Source organism: Cavia porcellus, unplaced genomic scaffold (assembly GCF_034190915.1).
Source record: "Cavia porcellus strain 051 isolate PalLab524CR breed Dunkin Hartley unplaced genomic scaffold, mCavPor4.1 scaffold_19, whole genome shotgun sequence".
In the NCBI taxonomy this organism is placed as follows: Eukaryota; Metazoa; Chordata; class Mammalia; order Rodentia; family Caviidae; genus Cavia; species Cavia porcellus.
Genome location: NW_026947502.1, coordinates 32150503 through 32156502, shown reverse-complemented (window position 1 = coordinate 32156502; position 6000 = coordinate 32150503). Strand labels below are relative to the sequence as shown.

General features: G+C 47.4%; 1 protein-coding gene across 4 annotated transcripts in view; it reads left to right on the top strand.

The window, feature by feature from the left end:
• Positions 1–4175: 4175 nt before the first annotated feature.
• LOC100731481 (core histone macro-H2A.1) overlaps positions 4176–6000 on the top strand; it is a 60007-nt gene continuing 58182 nt past the window's right edge. For all 4 annotated transcript variants that reach the window (XM_063230917.1, XM_063230915.1, XM_063230916.1 and 1 more), the window contains exon 1: positions 4176–4320. The gene's annotated coding sequence lies outside the window, so the exon portion shown is untranslated. The remainder of the gene's footprint in view (positions 4321–6000) is intronic.

The following is a 6000-nucleotide window of genomic DNA, read 5'->3' as shown; positions in this document are numbered from 1 at the left end:
TCTGACAGCCAGGGTGCACAACGCTTTTGTGGATTGTGGGCACTCTTACCTTCCTGGACCCCATTCTTCATGCAGAGATAGGAAATTACCTTATGTCTGCATAGGTATATAATATATGTAGTCTGGATAAGTTGCTCAGGTTCACCTTGGACTTTCAATCTTCCTGTTCAGCCTCTCAGGAGGATTACAGGTGTGCACTACCATACACCGTTGTAAATATATAGTAATATCTATTAAAGTACTATCTTGAAATAAAAACAATGAACTTTCATTTTCTTTTGACTTAAAAGAAATTAAGACATTGTCACGGGTCCTAGGAGCCTTGGTGTTATTTCTAAGGGAGAAGTTGGGCCTGATTGACAAACTATGGTTATTCAGTCTTGAGTGTGACTGGAGCTGAATCCTCCATGAGGCACAGTTTTAATATGTAAAATTAACATGTTTGTCGTTACACTAATGTAGTATTTAAATGGAGGAAGAATCTCGTGTAGGCAAAAGTGCTTGAGTCCATGAAAATCATCATGCAGTTCCATGTACACAGTAAGAATCTTCATGAAGGAAATGAACCTGTCACTTCAAGGAAAATCTCGGTGACATTATTGCTGCCAATAATAACTCTGAGCTCTTAAGCAAAAATTACAATTTAGGGAAATTTGTAACTGAGCTTGACATCTTCTTACTGCTGGAAAACCTCCAGATGAGCTCAGTGGTGCTATTAACAGATGGAGTTTTCCAATATCATACAATGACCTTGTCTACAATTAGAGGTCCTGTGCAACGGATTTTGCCAAATCATGCATGGCTAAAATGTTCATTCAAGATATAAGATAGAAAAAAAAAGATATAAGATAGACTGCTGGATTTTAGTGTAACTGAGTTTAAAGGTTTGCTGATTGATTTCAGATTCTACATTGTGATTAACCTTAAGAAACTATTACTTCTCAAATTGTGGTGTGGTACCAAAGAACAGCATCTTTAATTAGCTGCAAGAGCTACTGGATTTTTTGTTCCAAATATGTATCTGTGAAAGGCTAGGTTTTCTTTCTATAGTTCAAACAAAACAACCAAATACAGAAAATGTGAGACTCTAGCTATGTTCTATTAAACCAGAATTAAGGAGGGGTGCACTATTGTAAAACAATACCACTCTTCTCACTAATATTTTGTTTGGAAAACATAATTATTTTTCATAAAGACACATTATTTGTGTTTACATATAACTGGTATATATGCTGCCATCTTAAAAGAATAAATTTTTAAACATTTATAGTTTCCTGTTTTAATTTCTGATAGAACATTTTTTGTCAGTGCTAGGGATCAAACCCAGGGCCTTGCACATGCAAGCAAGCATTCTACCACTGAGCTCTTAACAGATCAAATGTTGATAGATGTAAACGACAAAAAAATAGCGCTTAAAGGTCTTCAATAATTTTCAAGTCAAAGGTTTCTGAATGCAAATAGTTTGAGAGTTACTGTTTTAGAATAACTGCCTGGTAAAATGTTCATAAAGGAATCTTAGGCTTAAAAACAGTAAAAAGCACTAAACAGAGTAGGAGTCCATACGTGCTTAATATTAAGTAGATTTGAAAAATCTGAATAGCTTAGCAAACTGTTCCCTCCCTAAAGGGGAGAAGTCATTCTCCCAGGCAGTGCTTAGGGTGATTTTTATCTTTGCAGTATTTTTATTTTCCAGCTTTCCACAGAGAACATAGATTTATTTTGCAATTGATAAAAATAAAAATTCAAAAAAAGAAGCAGCTAGTGTATGTCCCTGTGCCAGATTGTGGAAGGGGTAGGTGCTGAGGCAGAAGAGCTGGGCACACAAAGTACAGGACAAGAAATGAGAGAGGGAGGAGATAGAGACTGAGACACGGACAGAGATAGAGATAGTGGAACCTTTTGGAGAGCGCTGCTGATTTGAACAGTTCCAGGAGACAAATCCTAGTTCTGTGGGAACAGCATGCTGTGGAGGGTCACAGGGCTAAGGGTGGCATAAGATCAGCTCTTGAGGGGCTCTAACTTTTCCAGGTGGCCCTTGCAGTTGCTTGTTTAAGGATGGACAGAACAGGGGTAGGGTGGGCTCTGCCCCTTCCTTGACACCCCTCCCCTGGGAATCCAGGAATGCCAGCATTTCTCCAGTTTCATCTCCTGTTATTTTTCTCCTCAGTCAATACCTTTCCAGCTTTACACTTTCTGCATCTTAAGTGATTTGGGACATGTTCCTGCCTCAGGGCTTTTACACTTTCTTTTTTTTTTCTTTTTTCGGTACCGGGTATCAAACTCATGACCACCTGCTTGCAAGGCAGGTGCTTATGCCTCTGAGCTAAAATCCCCAGCCCCCTGCCTCAGGACTTTTGCACAGACTGCATCACAAACTGTACTTGGAGCACTCTTTCCCCAGATAACCATGTCCTACTCCCTCAGTTTCTTCACTTAAATATTCTTCTGAAGGAGGTCTTCTCTTCAATTCCTATCTTGCACTACCTCTCCCTTTCTCTGTCTCATTTTTCTCCACAGCATTTACATCATATGGCACATCATGTTGTTTTCTTATTGCTTTTCTTTTCCTTATTAGACTTCAAACTCCAAGAGAGCAAAAATTTTTGTGTTATGTTCACTACTTCATCTCTAGCACACAAATCAGTGCGTGACACAAAGTATGTTGTCAGTCTTTAATTGAATTAATAAGCTGAGCATGGTAATGCACGCCTGTAATCCCAGCAATTTGAGAGGCTGAAGCAGAAAGATTGCAAGTTCAAGCACATCCTGGTCAATTTAGCATCTTAGCAAAACCCTATCTCAAAATGATGATAACAATAAATAAAAGGGATTGGAGAAAGGCCCTAGGTTCAATCCTCAGTACTACAAAAAAAATTTAATTAATGAAAGGCATGTAATGCACACTGTTTTGCAAACTTTTTTTTTTCTTTTTTTCCCCCCTACCTGGAATCAAACTCAGGACCTTGCATTTGGCAGCAGGGCGCTGTGCCTTTGAGCTTTATCCTTGGCTCTCTGCTTTGCAAACTGTTGGGCAAACACTTTATCCTGCTTTTTTGCCCTTCCTCTTTAGTGTTGGAGAGCTAATCCAGGGCCTCGAGCACACTAGGCTAAGCACTCCACCACTGAGCTAAAACCCTATCCCTCTGCAAACTTTTTAAGTACGGTGCAAAGTACTGTACCACGATGAGGGGACAGGTTCTACCCTGCTGCCTGAAGGCTGAGAAAGCCTTCAATTACCTCCACAACGCTCAGCAGGGACTCAGCAAACTCCACAGCAACCTCGAGGGGTGTACATTATTATTCAGATTTGGTTCACAGCTGGATAAACAGGCTGCTACCCTTCTTCACACTTCGGAAGGAGGACAGAATAAAAGACCTCTGTTTAAGCACCTCAGATGGATCACTAATGCCTTCAGGGGGAAAAGCAATTTAGAAAAAGCAGATGGATTTTGACGCTGCCGCGGCTCCTCTGTTTGTCTATACTTTTAAAAAAAAAATAAAATGTGTGTGTGACATTCTCCGTTTATTATAATAATAAATCAGGACATGGGACCAATAGCCAACATTTGCTGCAGAAGTTAATCGCTCCCATGCATAAAGCAAGTCCAGACTTCGTGAACGACTTGGGATGAACGCATTGGGGTGACTTTGAAGAATCCAGGGGGAGCTGGGGGTGGGGTCAATAGTTGATCCTGGGCTCGCAAGGGCTTCAGGATGGCTTGCATCAAAAGACACTGGGGACCTGAAGCGCAGGAAATCTGTGCTGTTGAAGAGAAGAAAGTGCTCACTGGTAATTAAGACCCGGGTTCAGGGCCAGGAATAGAGTAGGTGCTCCCTGGCGATGCAGAGCCCGGGACGGGCTCCGGGGATTCGCTCCTCCGAGGACCTGACTCTTCCACGACTCGGCTCAGGGCACTCCTCTGGACTCTGCGGGTGGCGTGCAAGCGCGAAGCCCGGGGACAGAGGCCCAGCGGCCCGGACCTAGGTGCAGCAGAGGACGGCGCCGCCGCCGCGGGGAGGGAGGCGAGCGGGAGAACGCGCCGCCAGGGTCAAGGCCGGGGCGGCGGTGCGCGGGGAGGGGTGTGCGGACGCGCGGGGACGGGATGGGATGTGACGAGCGCGCGCTGTGCATTCTGGGAATCCCGGGCCGCGGCGACTGGTTCCAGTTCACTCGGCGGCGGAGCTGGGCGGAGGGAGCGAGCGCGGGGCGCGCGGGCGGGAAGCGAGGAGGCGGGCGGGCCAGCGAGGAGCGCGGAGAGAAAAGGCGCGAGCGGCCGAGAGGCCTCAGGCCGGACACGCTGCTGCCGCCGCCGCCGCCCCGTAAGTGCCGCGCGGGCCCCACGCCGCGCCGGGTCCCCGTCGCTCGCGTCCGCCGCCTGCCGCGCGCCGTGCAGCCTCGCTGTCCGGGAGCGGCCCGGCCTGGCGCGCACGGGGCGGCCTCGGCTGGACTCGGGCTGCTGCGCTCCGCGCGGCCCAGCGGGCCTCGCCGCTAGGGCCTGCCCAGGCCCTGCCCGCCCGCGCGGGATCCCCTTGGTTTTGTTCAAAAAGCAAACCCGGAAACCAACTTCTCTTGGAAACGCATCTCTGGCCAGTGCCCGGGCGCTTTTGTGGGAAGCAGCCAGTGATGGCCCCTCTGCTGGAGCCCCTGCCGCGGCCGGCGCGCGAGCTGGGCCCGAGGACGCCGGAGGCCGGGAGGCGCTGGCTGCCCCGCCTGGGCCCGGGAGTCCGGGAGCAGTGGTTCGCGGAGTTGTACTTGGTCGCGCTCCCGCCGGTCCGCGAGTGACCGCCCTGGCACAATAAGTCGGGCCTGAGCCCAGGGGACGAGGTGCACCCCGCAGGCTCCTTATCCTCGGGGCGTCCAGGGCACTGGGGGGGGGGGTTGGTTTGTTCTCGGGAGTGAGGACTATTCGGGGATGAGCTGGAAAAGGGCCACGGGAATCCCTGCATCTTGCTCACCCCTGGATCTGCCTTTTGTTTGCTTTGTGGTTGGGAGTTTTGGGGTGTTTTGTTTTGTTTTTTTAAGGTAACTCCTGAAGACTCAAGGCTCCCCGAGTGGAGAAGGCCAGCAAGGCAGAGACTCGCCAGCTTGGGGTGGGGTGGAGTGGGGTGGGGTGGAAAGGAAGGCAGGGTGAGTGTGCATGCTGCTGCTGGCTGTGTCACCTGACAACAGGTGTGTGAGGTGGTGCGCCCCACCCCCACCCCTGCAGAGAGCACGAATTACTCAAATTGCTGGGCAGGAGATTGCTTGAAGAGTTCTTTTAGAACAAGACTTGAGGAGAAAATGTTTAAAGTGAGTGACTTCCGTACAATCAGCTGAGACAGACCTTGAATACGACAATTACAAGTACCTTGAAGTCCTTGTAAGATTTTAATGATCCAATAAACAGCACAGGAGAATTGACAATTAGAGGGGCACTCTTACTAGCATCTCTCTTTTCTAACACCTTTGTGGTTTGAGGTTTTACCGTTAAAGAAGGGGAAGTGCTTTGTTCCCAGGATCCCTGCTGGGGGATGGGGCTGGGTGTTGAACTGCCTTAGGTTTGTGTGGAAGACTAAAGTCATAAATTAGGTAGAACCCATTTAACCTACCTGCCACCCATGTCAGCCACCCTTTAGGGTCCTGGTCTGCTCTCAGGGAGTTATCATTAAGTCTGAAATGGACACTTCATGCCCCACCTATAATTAATGTGCCTATATACAATTAATTAGAGTTGGAGAGCAGCCTGTGTTTTTAAAATTTTTTTCCTCAAAAAAACAAAACTCTTCAGACTTCAAATCCTTTCCCCTTCTAGCTTTACCAAGAGAGCCCAAATCCCTCCAGTTGGTTTTTTTGTTTGTTTCCATTGACTACTATCACTAATGCTGGTCCTTAGATAAAGCATGAGGGAGGATTTAAATGGAAATGGTTTGGGGGAGTCCTAATGTAGGATGCGTCAGTAATAACTCACATTTTAAGTGTTGAGAATTGTGTGGAAATTTACATGTGACATTCTAGTACAT